General features: G+C 44.2%; 1 long non-coding RNA gene across 1 annotated transcript; it reads left to right on the forward strand.

Annotated features, from left to right (window-relative positions):
* The first annotated feature begins 555 nt into the window (after positions 1-555).
* LOC134565700 (uncharacterized) lies at positions 556-2,733 on the forward strand. Its single transcript, XR_010083964.1, has 3 exons — positions 556-634; positions 1,956-2,043; positions 2,680-2,733. It is a non-coding gene; the product is annotated as an uncharacterized LOC134565700 (long non-coding RNA).
* The last annotated feature ends 13,503 nt before the right edge of the window (positions 2,734-16,236 follow it).

The following is a 16,236-nucleotide window of genomic DNA, read 5'->3' on the forward strand; positions in this document are numbered from 1 at the left end:
AGAGAATACAACCATAAGTGGATATCAAATTAAGAGAGGACATCAAAACGGGTGGTTATTTAAGATGGTAAAAAAATCTGCACTACCACTGAGCTTATCCAATATTTTTCAATATAATTACGAACCATCAGCAATTTGTGAGAGTACTTCTTCTCTTTCCTATTTTAGAAAAGGCCTTGTTACAGCAATGCATTACCTTATGACAAAGAAGCGTAGTTGGATTTTTTTTCCTGAACTTGGACATTTTGGGGAAAAAATTTAATTCTCTTAGTTCACTACAGTACATGAAATGCCAAATACAACCCTCTTGTTATATTCCCCGTTTGTCTCGGTAGTTGCCTCCTAATATTTCTATTTGGACACTATTCAGCGTAAAAAACGTATATTTTAAAGATTTTAGTATCATATTGCCCCAGGCTGTTAGAATTGTACAGGCCTATTGGCTCTGTGTTGACATATGACCGTTATTATGTTAATTATTTTTTTCTAGAACCTTCTTCTCGCGGCCGCCGTCCCACTACCACCATAAGTACTCGAACATCAAGGTTCTTTTTTGATTATCCAGACTCCGATGTTGAAAGCGTTATGAAGGTTTATAAGTTCATTGGAGAGGAGCCTAAAATAAACGACACTGGTATGTTTAAATCTCTGACATACCAATATTTATTGAGGAGGGAAGTGGCTTTTGGCACATACATATAATTGATGCAGGATACAATTGTGTGCACAGAGCTGGATTAAGTTGTCAATTGAATGGCTAAATGATAATAATGTATTAAAGTAATGTTTTAATACAGTGTATAATATTTATATGAATATAATATGTCAATATGTGAAAGCATCTCTCTGTTGTGTGTTCATACTTGACTGTAGTATGTAAATGCAAAATATAAAAATGTATTGAGATTGCCAGGTGTTTACTCAGCTGCAGCAGTCTATGTATTAGGCAATATGGGATGGAAACAAGAACATGCCAAGTAATAGGTGAATACTTAGGCCAGAATAGTAACCACTGTTAGCCAGAATTATTGGAGAGCTAATGGCATCCACATAGCTCCACTTCCCACAGTTGTCTGTGCATTGCTATTTGCAGAGCAATAAATAACGGCCATAGGCAGTCATTTTATTTTGCCCAGTCTCAAGCAGGCCCTGTGTGAATTTAAAAGCAGCTCCTATGTTAAAATATTACAATAATAATGGGGGGCGAGGGAGAAAAGGAGCTGAAAAAACAAATTATATGTATTCTATATAATACACAAGATCCAGTGCACTCTCTCATCCACTCAATAGCAACTTCAAAGCTCACAGATTTTATTTGTTTAAAAAAATAAAAAAACACCTAATCTAGGCAAAAATAATGGGGGTTTAGTTACAATATATGATCATACAATGCATAAGTCTGCCACAATGTCACCTGTGACAGGGAGGGGTGGAAAACCAAGGAGTCGGCCTGACTCCTAAATGTATATATAAAACCAGGGGGCTACACTCACCTGAACATCTATTAATGGGGTGCTGCTGGGGCCAATTTATACTTTCTTCTCACTTGATCTGCGATCCACATAGCGGGAAAATGCCAAGTACTGAAAAATAGAATTGTTATGTATATATTTTGCAGAGCACTTATTGGCCATTTTCAAGCCATTTCGGCTGATCTGACTCAGTTTCCCAAGTCATTTACATGCATGAAATCCATCTGAACCAAAAATGCCATATGAATGCATTTCGACCACCCAAACTAAATGTTTGTGCTGTGCACAATTCTAGCAAATATGCAATTATAGTTCTAAGACATGAACCCTAATGAAAGTGTGCCAGTAGGTAAATACAAATTAAGCCCTGAGAGTGAGTCAGTGTAAGAGAAGTGAGTGCCTGCATGCGTCTGTCAGCAGATTTTGGCATGTTGATAGTGCATTCCACAATAAACGACAATGTTTCTCTTTCTTTCTTTCAAGCCACACTGAATGCAATCTTCAGAACTGTGATATTAAGTGTGTTGGGTGTGACGCTGTTCTGCTCATGCTATCATATATTCTGCAGAATGTAAGTATATGTCATCCCATAATCTCAAATGTCTCATCTAACACAACCATTGAATATCTCCCCAATCACCTCTCGGAGGAATACTTCACTTTTAAGTCCCCTCATCAATATCTCTCCCCATCCCTGCCTTCAACAAAATCATTCTCCATTCCACACTCGCTCAATAATAAGTCTCTCCATTGACTTCACATTATTAGTCTGCTTTCCGTTCTGTGTTTGCCTGCCTTCCTTAAATTACATCACTGGCTGTTCTCGTTCACATTATTGGTTTGCTCCCCTGTGTCATATTTTCATTATACCCTTCGACCTCATCAATTTCATATTTTCTGATATTGTGTTAATGTACTGCCTTCTCTATCATATAAAAGACCTCAACGGTTTGTCACATTTTGTAGCCTCCTTGTTCATGCTCCTGGCTCTCTGAAATTTGAGATTCTTGCTATCCTACATCTGTCACCTTTTTTTCCCCCCTCTCCTCCCTTCTGTCACATTAGCAACAAGTTCTATTCCTCTGTCATGTTGCTTGTTTGCTCAAGTCCATCCCCTTTTCTATTGTGGTGTGATCATATTGTTTTGTTATTTTTCAGTAACTAACTGTAATTATTTATTTAAATTCTCTCCTTTTTCCTCCACCAGATTTTGTATGTGTGGATAGCATCAGTACCAGTTATTGATGGTCACCGATCCCTGATGTAATCTGCCAACTTTCTATTTTTAACAGAACTCATTTCTAAAAAATAAACAGCGTTTTTCACTGTACTCTATTTGCTACTAATAATTTGACAAAAATATACTTTAACTGATTCGGACACAAAAGTGGCAACTCCTTTACTATTTTGGGGCACATGTTAATTTGCTGAATGTTGAAGCTCATAAGCAGCAGAGAAATTAATATAAAGGCAGGGATGTCTACATTTTGCCCAACTTCTAACCTGCAGAATGATATAAACTGTGATTATCTTAATTTGTTTCAAGGATACAATTTTTTATCTATACTCCCCCTCTAAAAAGCAATGGAAGTAAGGGTCTATGTATGCCATTTTTATGTTCCTTTCGAAAATGCATTTGCAGTTTCGTTTGTACTATTTTTTGCAAATAAACCTTCTGAAAGGTTACTCCAACATTTATGACTACTTCAGCTTTTTAAAGTGGCCATGGAGGAATGAATGTGGATGTGCAATGTTTCTGCTTGAAATATACCACATACAGAGTTATTTGCACTTTTGTGTCGGGGGCTTTACCCCTGACACACATGACAAGTTCCACGTTGCCTAATACAAACACAACCAAAACAACACATATCTATACAACACAAGCCCAGGTAACAAGAATCAATTTCAAAAATAAAAATAAATTCTGCACTTAAAACGTATCATGCAAACTGTGCAGCAATGTTTTAGGCAATATCCTGAGCTGCGGCAAACTCTGGGCTGTGTGCTCTGCACCCTACTTTCCCTTTGAAAGCCCTGCTTTAACCCCTTAAGGACACATGACATGTGTGACATGTCATGATTCCCTTTTATTCCAGAAGTTTGGTCCTTAAGGGGTTAATGGAGCGTACAAAATTCAAGGAGATGAGGGAGAAACTTTCCTAAACAGAAAGTAAATCCCATCAAGACCAGTACCCCAATAGAGCACTATAGATAAACCTTGTAAAAAAAAAAAAAAATGTATCACGGACAAGGTGCAAACAACACAGAAAAAATTATAAAGTTTTATTGATAATTAGTTAAAATCAACACCAAATGCCTCGAATACATTAGACTGTTCAAACAGTCAATGTGGACAAATACAGAAAGAGATATAGACTCCAGCTTAGTTAGACGTAACTAAATTTAAATTAAGTACATACTATGCAAATAAATCACTCAAAATAGCAGAGTGGCTAAAAAATAGCAACAAAAGTGGCAAAAAGTGTCAACTTATCATGTGTAGGAGAAAAGCTGAAATATATCTAAATTAATCCAAATGAATGGAACCCCATTCAGAACCCAAAGATCCCCTGATAAAGCCAGATCCTATGGTATAAATCAAAATCCTTTACCCTAATACACCTACTCGGATTAGACTAGCCCTATAAGTATCACAAACTGTGAATAAATCGAAAGGACAGAGAGGAGTAAGTTTAGTGGGAAAAAAAGGGGTAGGAAAAATAAGGGTTCTTATTGCTCCATGTAGACTGTATAAAGTAGAGAGCAGGAATTCAGCCGGCAAAAAAAGATAAAATCCCTGCCTAAATAAAGCTCTATTCAACACCAGATTCTTCCACCAGGTGAGGGGTACTGCCATGGGGACGGCTTGTGCCCCCTCATATGCAAACCTCCACCTGGGATGGTGGTAAAGGCAGATTTTTTCATCAGATGCTGTGAAGGATTATCTCCCCAAGATTCTGTGGTGGGGCCACTATATCGACGATGTGTGGGGGACCCCACAGGAATTCACAGATCTAGTGGGATGCTTGAACCAGAACACTGAAAATCTCAGATTTACCTCAGAATATGGGGGCCGCTCAATCAATTTTTTGGACATCACCATCTCTATCAATGAGGATGGGACAGTCCAATCTTCTCTTTTTAGGAAACCGACCGATACGAATTCCCTTCTGCACTGGAGAAGTTACCATCCTAGGCCTCTCAAGGAGGGGATCCCGGTTGGCCAATATCTTCGTCTCCGTAGAAACTGCAGCGATGTAGCTGACTTCAAGGTGAAAGCGAGTCAACTTATTACTTACTTTAAAGAGAAAGGCTATCCAAACTGCTGCCTCAAAAAGGCATATTAAGAGAGCTCCTGAAACTGAAAGAAATGAACTTCTCTGTGATCAACCTACTAACAGAGAGTCAAAGAATAGAGGTAATATTCGTATGATTGCTACATACGATACAGGATGGTCTGAAGCGAGGAAGTGTCTCGATAGATTCTGGCCAATTCTTTTGAATGATGTACACCTAAAAGAGGTCTTAGGTCCACACATCAACATCACTGCTAGAAGGGGGCGCAATATTCGCGACCTGCTAGCGCCCAGCCATCTATCCATAAAACCACATTTGAAAGATACTTGGTTAGGTAATCCACCTTGTGGCTCCTATGGCTGTGGTAGATGCGTGGACTGTAAATATATCTCTAAAGAATCCAAATTAGTGAGTGACAGCACAGGCCAGGGCTCAATAAAAATTAAGATTTTTTTTCAATTGCAACACAAAGGGCCTGGTATACTTACCATCTTGTTCTTGCGGACAAAAATACGTAGGTAAAACATTCAGAGCCTTTAACCCCTTAAGGACACATGACGTGTGTGACACGTCATGATTCCCTTTTATTCCAGAAGTTTGGTCCTTAAGGGGTTAAAGAAAGGATTATGGAGCATGTAAGATCTCCTAAATATCGCCTTGAGACACCCATCTCACGACATCTTAGGGAACACCATCAGGGTGACCCTAGTAATTTGACGTTTTGTGGCCTGGAGTGGGTTAAGAGACATCCGAGATGTGGAGACTATGATCCACTACTAAGACAGAGGGAGTCTAGACGGATCTTTAGACTTAAAACATTACAACCTCTCAGTCTCAACGAGGGGTTTTCTTTTGCCCCTTTCATTTAATTCAACTCATTCTATTTCACTAAAGGGCGCACACGTCATGGAAATTTTCCTGACTTAGTTCAAGATGGCATCTTAAAGTCTAAACATCCTTATCTACTAAAGGTTACCACAGTATATTACGTACTGAAAGAGTCGTAGCATTGCCTTGAAGCTTGTTTATGCATTATTGTTATTGTAATTTGTCTGGGACGAAATGGCGCAAACATATTATGCACTGTAGGTAGTTAAGAGGTTTTTGCTTAAAGAAACAGTTATGAAAAACAATATGTTCCATTTCTAACACCTTGTCAGTTTGCAATATCTCTTAAAAACAAAGTACACAGTTTAAGAAAAACAACATTTCATTCTAAAACTTGTAATATTTGCATTTGCCCATAACAGTAGAGCATAGTATACAATCAATGATAATCAATCATCTTTAGGACTTACAGCTGAATAGATACACAGGTCATATTTATTACAATTGCCATCATCTTAGGAATAATGCATGCTAGCAGAATGATAGACATTGAGCGCCATATTCCAGTGTGCGCTATAGTAGATATAGTGTAACATGTATATGTCCATTTATGTGGAAAGATTACACAATCAAAAGTATGTCATACATAAAAAATAAATAAAGGAAATGAAAATAAGATAGGTTCTAAATCTAACATTACAAATCAAATGACAAAAGTCCCCAAACAGTCGCCTCATCAGAGGCCTCCATGAGTACAGGTGAAGTGCCTTTATATGTAGCTGCCCATGCAATGATCCACTTAGAGGGTATACCACTTTTTACAGTGCTACTATCAGGGCCTACGACATCTGAAGGTTCCTAGCCTGAATACAGCTTTCACGTCCCTTAATATATTTTGCTCTGTTACCTTGTAAACTCTATATTTTTCATATAGACAAATATCCATTTTAGAGTTAATTTACAATTTCCATAATGGATGGAATGGTATTGCTTTTCCAGTAGCTGGCAATACTGGTTTTGGTGGAAATTAAGACGTTTACTATTATTGTTTTGTGTGGATTATTGTCTAAATCTGGGATCAAGTGGAATAGAAAACACGCTGATGAATGTGGGAGTTTCATTTTGGTAACTTTCTCTAGTGCCTGCCCCACCCTCCTCGAAAACCGTTTCAGGGGGTCACAGTCCCAAAATATATGTAACAGGTAGTGATGTCCCGAACTGTTCGCTGGCGAATAGTTCCTGGCGAACATCGCTTGTTCGCGTTTGCCACGGATGGCGAACACATGAGCTGTTCGGTCCGCCCCCTATTCGTCATCATTGAGTAAACTTTGACCCTGCCTGTACCTCACAGTCAGCAGACACATTCCAGCCAATCATCAGCAGACCCTCCCACCTCCTGGACAGCATCCATTTTACATTCTTGTGAAGATGCATTCTTAGTGAGAGGAGGGACAGTGTAGCTGCTGCTGATTTGATAGGGAAATTGATAGCTAGGCTAGTGTATTCAGTGTCCACTACAGTCCTGAAGGACTCATCTGATCTCTGCTGTAAGGACAACACCCCAAAAAGTCCTTTTTAGGGCTAGAACATCAGTCTGCTTTTTTTTTTTCTGTGTAATGTAATTGCAGTTGCCTGCCTGCCAGCCTGTGTGTCAGGCTCACAGCATATACTGTGCCCACTTGCCCAGTGCCACCACTCACTCGTGTCACAATAGCTTGCATTTAACAAAAACAAAACTTTTTGGACTGTAATATAATAGCAGTCAGTTTCCTTCACTAGTGTGCGTTTCAGGGCCTGCCAGGGCACAGTGTCACACCAGTGCAACTCATATCTGGTGTAACAGTAGTGTACATTTTAAAAAAAATAATTTTTTTTGACTGTAATAGATTGAATAGAAGTTGTCTGCCAGCGTGTGTGTCAGGCTCACAGCGTATACCGTGCCCACTTGCCCACACCAGTGCCACTCATATCTGTTGTCACAGTAGCTTGCACGCATAGTACCACTAATGGAAAAAAAACGACAGGCAGAGGCAGGCCACCCTGCAGGGGCCGTCGTGGTCGTGGTGCTGTGATTCCCTTTGGCCCTAGAATAATGCCCAGTGTTCAGAGGCCACGTACCCTGAAGTTCTGAGGACATAGTTGACTGGCTAACACAGGACACCCAATCTTCTACAGCTTCCGCTCGGAACCTTGACGCACCATCCTCCTCCAGCTTGGCTTCGGGCACCTCTCAAGATACCACTCACCCGCCTGCCGCCACCACCAACACTAGCACCACAGCCGCTTCACTTGGTATGTCAGGAGTTATTTACACATCAGTTGGAAGAAATGAGTGATGCGCAACCATTATTGCCAGAGGATGTAGATAACAGGGATATGTTTCAGTCAGGCAGCATTACACACGTACGGTGTGATGATGATGTTGTACGTTCGTGGATGTCACGTGGGTACCCGCTAGAAGAGAAGAAGAACAGGGGGAAAGTTCAGATGGAGAGACAGAGATGAGGAGGAGGAGACGAGTTGGAAGCAGGGGGAGGTCGTCGCAAGGAGCTAGTGGCACACTCAGAAAGCATGCATCGGCACGCCAATCAACGCATGCTGTTGCCACCACCAGAATGCAGTCATTGCAGAGCTCAGCAGTGTGGCATTTTTTTTGTATGTCTGCCTCTGACAACAGCAATGCCATTTGCAACCTGTGCCAAAAGAAACTGAGTCGTGGGAAGTCCAACACCCACCTAGTTACAACTGCTTTGCGAAGGCACATGATCGCACATCACAAACGCCTATGGGATCAACACATGAGTACAAGCAGCACACAAACTCAAAGCCGCCATCCTCCTCCTGGTCCAGCATCTTCAGCCACGTTAACCACTGCTGTCCTCCTTGCCCCCTCTCAACCATCCGCCCCTCCGTCTCTCGCCTGGAGCAGTTCCTGCTCATCTGCCCACAGTCAGGTGTCTGTCAAGGACATGTTTGAGCGTAAGAAGCCAATGTCAGAAAGTCACCCCCTTGTCCAGCGTCTGACAGCTGGCTTGACTGAACTCTTAGCCTGCCAGCTTTTACCATACAAGCTGGTGGAGTCTGAGGCGTTCAAAAAATTTGTAGCTATTGGGACACTGCAGTGGAAGGTACCCGGCCAAAATTTCTTTGCACAAAAGGCAATCCCCAGCCTGTACTCGATTGTGCAAAAGGAAGTAATGGCATGTCTGGCACACAGTGTTGGGGCAAGGGTCCATCTGACCACTGATACCTGGTCTGCAAAGCATGGTCAGGGCAGGTATATCACCTACACTGTGCATTGGGTAAACCTGCTGATGGCTGCCAAGCATGGAATGCGTGGCTCAGCAGAGGAGTTGGTGACACCGCCACAACTTGCAGGCAGGCCTGCTGCCACCTCCTCTACTCCTCCTACTCCATCCTCTTCCATAACCTCCTCGGCCGAGTCCTCTTCTGCTGCTGCGTCTTGCTCCACATCAACGGCACCCCCCCAGCTCCCCAGGTACTATTCCACATCCCGGATACGGCAGTGTCACGCTGTCTTGGGTTTGACTTGCTTGAAAGCAGAGAGTCACACCGGACAAGCACTCCTGTCTGCCCTGAACGCACAGGTGGAAAAGTGGCTGACTCCGCAGCAACTGGATATCGGCAAAGTGGTGTGTGACAATGGAAAAAATTTGATAGCGGCATTGAAGTTGGGCAAGTTGACACATGTGCCGTGCATGGCACATGTGTGTAATCTGATCGTACAACTCTTTGTGCATAAGTACACAGGCTTACAGGACTTCCTGAAGCAGGCCAGGAAGGTGTGTGGCCATTTCAGGCGTTCCTACACGGCCATGGCTCACTTTGCCGATATCCAGCGGCGAAACAACATGCCAGTGAGGCGCTTGATTTGCGACAGCCCGACACGTTGGAATTCAACACTCCTAATGTTCGACCGCCTGCTCCAACAAGAAAAAACTGTTAATGAATATTTGTATGACCGGGGTGCTAGGACAGCCTCTGGGGAGCTGGAAATTTTTTTGCCACGTTACTGGACGCTCATGCGCAATGCCTTTGTCACGACACTCCTCAGCTGATTTGCCCTTGTGCAGTACTCACACTCACCACTGTTTCTGTTTGGCACTGTTCCTGATTTCTTTTCATTACGCACTTCACCTGGTCCTTGTTTAGCACCTATTTAGTTTGGGTTCTCCCCTCACTCCTTGCCAGATCATTGCCTTTTGTTTCCTGTTTCCCTGGTTTCCTGTGTTCTTGGCTCCTGGCTCCTGCATACTGTGAATTGGTCTTGTTTCCGGTGTCCTCCTGATCCTGCGTTATGGTGTCCTCCTGATCCTGCGTTATGGTGTCCTCCTGATCCTGCGTTATGGTGTCCTCCTGATCCTGCGTTATGGTGTCCTCCTGATCCTGCGTTATGGTGTCCTCCTGATCCTGCGTTATGGTGTCCTCCTGATCCTGCGTTATGGTGTCCTCCTGATCCTGCGTTATGGTGTCCTCCTGATCCTGCGTTATGGTGTCCTCCTGATCCTGCGTTATGGTGTCCTCCTGATCCTGCGTTATGGTGTCCTCCTGATCCTGCGTTATGGTGTCCTCCTGATCCTGCGTTATGGTGTCCTCCTGATCCTGCGTTATGGTGTCCTCCTGATCCTGCGTTATGGTGTCCTCCTGATCCTGCGTTATGGTGTCCTCCTGATCCTGCGTTATGGTGTCCTCCTGATCCTGCGTTATGGTGTCCTCCTGATCCTGCGTTATGGTGTCCTCCTGATCCTGCGTTATGGTGTCCTCCTGATCCTGCGTTATGGTGTCCTCCTGATCCTGCGTTATGGTGTCCTCCTGATCCTGCGTTATGGTGTCCTCCTGATCCTGCGTTATGGTGTCCTCCTGATCCTGCGTTATGGTGTCCTCCTGATCCTGCGTTATGGTTCCGTGGTTCCGGCTTTACTACCAGTGATCTTGTCCCTGCAGACTTATTCATTGATTTTCCTTTGGATCTTGATGTGACTATAATTGTCTTGTGACTCTGGACCTGTGCCCTACCTGATAATCGTGGTAGCTGCACAATCCTACCCTTATACCAAAGGACTGTTTCAATATTTGTTGCCTGCACGATTAGTGCTAATTTTGATTTATTGTATATATTTTGTGGCCTTGTCTGTGTGTGTGTGTATATATATATATATATATATATATATATATATATATATATATATATATATATATATATATATAGTTTTGCGTTTTCCTTTGGTTTCCTGTAAATATATTTATCTCTTGATTTATCCTGTTTGTGTCTTGGTATTTATTTCTCTGCTGAATGGGTTCCCACATTTAAAGTGACAGTGCTGTTCCAGGGCAGCAGCCCTTCATGTCATTACAGAATTAACTGACCATTATGGAGTCCGCAGAGATATGTAAGATGCTCACCTTGCTCAGCAAGTGTCCAGCCTGACCCAGACTGTTTTGGAGCTGCAGCAAGAGGTTTTATTTCTTAAAGGCACAGTACGCCCAGTCCCAGAACCTGCTTATCCAGAGCCGTTTGTTGTGATGCCTGACAGATTTGATGGTTCCCGTTCCTCCTACTGGATTGTGAACTCCTTTTTGCCCTTAAGCCTGAACCTACGCCACCGACCATATCAAAGTCCGCTCCGCTATTAATCTGTGTACAGGGCGGATTAAGGTGTGGGCACACCAGAACCTGCAGGAAAAAAAGCACTGTCTTGGACAGCTGGGAGTCATTCATGACCGCAATGGACTCTCAGTGCGTTACCTCCAGGAAAGCTACTCCCAGGCCTGCTCCATATATCTGCAGATCTCGGTTACCTAAAGAAAAGGACTCTTACCAAGTCCCCATCATGTTGCAGCATGAACCCACCTTCAGGGACCCGCCTTGTAACCCCCTGTTTATACTCAAGCTAGCCATGAAACTCCACTGGACATGGAGGAACCCATGGAGATTGGATTTAAGGAAAAAGACCGCAGGAGAGCCCATGGCCTATGCCTATACTGTGGGAAAAGAGGGCATTTCATCTCTCTCTGCCCAACTCGTCCACCTAGGCCAAGATCACTTCTGTCTGGTACCATATGGACTTATCCTGTCATCCCGACAAGACAGCCTGGAAACTGCCAGCCCTGTCCCCGTCCTGTAACACAAAAGGGTACCCAAACTACTACAGTCAATGTTACCAGTGTCCCTCAAGAACCTGCAACCAGTACCCCTGAGGAATCTCCACCTCCTGCTCCAGAAACATCTGTACCTCTTCTTAATGACACTTCTGTTCAAGCAAGCACTATCACCACTTCCTGCCTTTCCAAAAAAGGTCTACCACCTGACTGCACGTATGCCTCAAATGGCACAGTTGTATGCAAACAGGATCTAGAAGTATTCGAAAAAGCATTGAAAGCTGCGAATGCCTAACCTGTGAGAACTACTAGAGCAAAGGCTATGGTAGGTGCTGTGTTTCCCTCTAATCTGGAAGAAGGCCGTACGTATGGCATGGATGCCTATGGTAGAACGTACCTCCTGCCAGATGAGGTATTCAATCTCTCAGAGGAGGAAGGTAACAATTAACAACCAAATCACGCCCGGAGGGCGTTCTTGAGGGAGGGGTATTGTCACGGTTCTCACCGCGACATCCAGACGGCCAGACAAGGTCGCCCCAGAAGTGCCCGATGAGGGACTTGAACCTGGGTACTCTGCAATCCTGGACCTGCTCTCTTGCCTCTGAGCCTCTTGCCTGAAGTATAATCTTGCCTTGTATCCAGCACTGGGGGCTGGACGTTATTCTGTGGCTGCTCCAACATTCTCAGCACACCTGTGGCTAATCACCAATCAGCCAGGTATAAGACACTGCCTCTCCCTGAGGGCAGTGTCAGTTCATTGACTCTGGTTCAAGTATTGCTGTTTCGTGTTCCAGTGTGCTCCTGACCTTGGATTGTTATTTCGTTGTACCTTGACTTCTGGCATCCTCTGACCTCGGCTCTCTACTCGCTTATCCTGATTTCTGGCACCCACTGACCTCTGGCTTACCCACGACTATTCTCCTGGTTTATCCGTTTCTGTACTGCGACTTGGAGCATTAACCTGCACAGCCCCTGTGCACAGACTCACAGGCCAGGTGAGTTCTTACCTGACCACCTTGGCCTGTGTTTAATTGCAAGGGTGAGCATATATCTGCGCTACAGACTCCCAACCAAGGTAAGCCGTTACAGCCTGTAGGCTCATGCGTCCTTTTGAGGAGGTGACAAACCTAGTCAGTCGCACCGAAGGCACCATCAGCGACGACATACCATTTGTTTTCTTCCTGGAGCGTGCCCTGCGAAGAGTGCTGGATCAGGCCGTAGATAAGCGTGAAGAGGAAGAGGAAGAGTTGTGGTCACCATCACCACCAGAAACAGCCTTATCAGCATCGCTTGCTGGACCTGCGGCAACGCTGGAAGAGGATTGTGAGGAAGAGGAGTCAGAGGAGGAATGTGGCTTTGAGGAGGAGGAGGAAGACCAACCACAACAGGCATCCCAGGGTGATCGTTGTCATCTATCTGGTACCCGTGGTGGTGTACGTGGCTGGGGGGGGAAGAACATACCTTCATTGACATCAGTGAGGAGGAGGAACGGAAATGAGTAGCTCGGCATCCAACCTTGTGCAAATGGGGTCTTTCATGCGGTCGTGCCTTTTGAGGGACCCTCGTATAAAAAGGCTGAAGGAGAACGACCTGTACTGGGTGTCCACGCTACTAGACCCCCGGTATAAGCAGAAAGTGGCGGAAATGTTACCGAATTACAACAAGTCGCAAAGGATGCAGCATTTGCAAAATAAATTAAAAAGTATGCTTTACACAGCGTATAAGGGTGATGTCACAGCACAACGGGAATCTAACAGGGGGAGAGGTGGGAGTCATCCTCCACCTCCCATGACCACGCCGGCAAGGACAGGACGCTTTAAAGACGTGTTGTTGATGGAGGACATGCGGAGCTTTTTAAGTCCTACGCATCGCCACAGCCCTTCGGGATCCACCCTCAGAGAACGACTCGACTGACAGGTAGCAGACTACCTCGCCTTAACTGCAGATATCGACACTCTGAGGAGCGATGAACCCCTTGACTACTGGGTGTGTAGGCTTGACCTGTGGCCTGAGGTATCCCAATTTGCGATAGAACTTCTGGCCTGCCCCGCTTCAAGTGTCCTGTCAGAAAGGACCTTCAGTGCAGCAGGAGGTATTGTCACTGAGAAGAGAAGTCGCCTAGGTCAAAAAAGTCTAGATTACCTCACCTTTATTAAGATGAATGAGGGATGGATCCCGAAGGGACTGACACTGATACATTCGATTAAAAAAGGCCTGATGAGATGAGCTGCCTTGGGCTAAAAATGGTCCACACGCTGCTGTATTTTAGCTCTGAATGCCGGTTGATTTGCATGACTTATCCGCCGCCATGTTTTAGGGCACTTTCTGCCTGTGAAACAAACATCAATTTTTCTGGCCGCTGCTACAGCAGTGGCTGCAACAATACCAAATTTTTCAGGCATGTGTACATGCCTAATTTTTAGGCCCTCTGGTGCTGCACCGTGGCTTCAAAAACCAAACCAAAAAAAAAAGGCACAGTGACCCTATGTAGGGGGAACAGTCCCTATTCTGCTCTGTCAGTGTGTATCAGGGATTTGACTATCTTTATTCAGATTCCAAAATTACAATTCCAGGAAAATTTTTACAAACATTTACAAGAACATGTTATGCACATCATAGAAACAACGTGAATTCTGCTCTTGTCAGTGTGTTTCAGGGATCCTTAGGATAGGTGTCAATCCATATCTGCCAAGTGACCCTATGTAGGGGGAACAGTCTCTATTCTGCTCTTGCAATTCTATTTCTTCTTAGATAACAAAAAAGTCTGAGACGACGTTGGCAGGGCTATTCACTTGTGTGATCTGTCATGAATTGTCATTTGAATGTTAATTTGAACTGTGGAGCACAAGAACTTAAATCTGACAATTTTTATTTTATCAGATAACTTGTTCGGGATACAGAAAGGAAAAAAGGTAGGGTAAGCGGTTAAGGTACATCGATCTTATTCACATCTTATACATTCAAGAGCAAACTGGTTATTCATTCTTGTGGGAGTTTTTCCGCTGCCCTTGTGCCTTCGGTCTAGTACCATGTCATGGTTGTCGCTCTCCTAAAACTGGGTTTGGTCCGGGGTATGGGAAGGGGGAAACCTGGGGACAGGCTACAGTAGGGGAAGAAGAACGGGGGAAATAGACGTCGGAAGCCCCTCATCTCCCTTTGTCTTCTTAGTTAGCACGCTGTGTGCGGTCACCGGGTCTATACCCTTATCTAACTACTTAACTATGTACAATGTGGGTGTTTGTTCCGTTATGCTTATGTAGATTGCTTAACCTCAGCTTGGTATACCTCAATGTTGGCTGTTGTACCATGGTGTTTGGAGTAGTCTCTCTGCGTCAGAGCAGTTAGGTCTTAGGAGTGGTACTATTCATCCTTTGTGTATATATATATATATATATATATATATGTGATATATGTTATTGTTCTAACACGACCCCCTCCTCCTCCTTCCTCAGATACGCCTCCCATATGTTCCAGGCTTCCACTATGTGGTGTGGGGGGTGTAGCCGCTGGCAGGTTTTTGTTTCATATGCTAGGTTTAGGGAGATCTGTTGGAGAAGGCTAGATCTCTCCGGTGGCTGTTGTTGTTTCCACCCTCTGGCTATTAATAAGTTGGCAGCAATCAAAATATGATATGTTAGGTCGGCATGTGCTTTTGGGAATGGGTCAATCGAGATGAAGAGTAGGGCATTTTCTGGTCTCAGGTTGGTTCTCGTGACCAGTGCCCCTTGTATCACCCCCTCAACTGCCTTCCAGTATCCTCTGATGGCCGAGCAGGCCCACCAGATGTGGAGCATTGTGCCCTACTCTATTAAACATCTCCAGCAAAGTCTCGAGGTGTTGGGATATATGGTCGCTAGTCTAGTCGGTACCAAGTACCACCTATATTGTATCTTGCGCATTAGCTCTAGGTGGGATGCGCATCTGGATCTACCTTTATGGGCTATGAAGGCTTGGTTCCATTGTTCTTCTGAGAAGACTGTACTCAAATCCTTATGCCATGCCTCTCTGAATTTGTCTAGCTGCGGTGGTGGCTGTTGGGTAGGATTATTTAGAATTGCATACATGAGTGAAAGCGGTTTCTTGGGCATTGTTCTAGATTCGCATGCTTTCTCTATACAACGCATGTGGGTCGGGGTTGTCAGGATAGTGGAGTTTGTCAGTGCTCCCTTTAGTTGTAGGAAGGAGAATATCGCTCTTTGTGGCAAATCGTAACTCTGTTGCAGGTCGGGGAATTGTCTCAGCTGTCCTTGATCATAGAGGTGTCTAACCAACGTGCATCGTCGCTCGGTCCATAGTCTATGGTCAAATGTGGGATTCATCATGTGTATGCAGTATAGTGGTGTGGCCAGCGCCCATTTATATGCATAACCTAATTGTGGTTTAATCGTATCCCAGGTTTTCAGCAGGATTGCGGTAGTGGCCGGTGTGTCTGTTAGTTTAGGGCAATGTCTATGTGGGACCCAGAATAAGTACCTAAGGCCCTTGGGGCAAGCCCACGTTGATTCCATGTCCACCC

The sequence above is a fragment of the Pelobates fuscus genome, chromosome 6 (assembly GCF_036172605.1).
Source record: "Pelobates fuscus isolate aPelFus1 chromosome 6, aPelFus1.pri, whole genome shotgun sequence".
Lineage (NCBI taxonomy): Eukaryota > Metazoa > Chordata > Amphibia > Anura > Pelobatidae > Pelobates > Pelobates fuscus.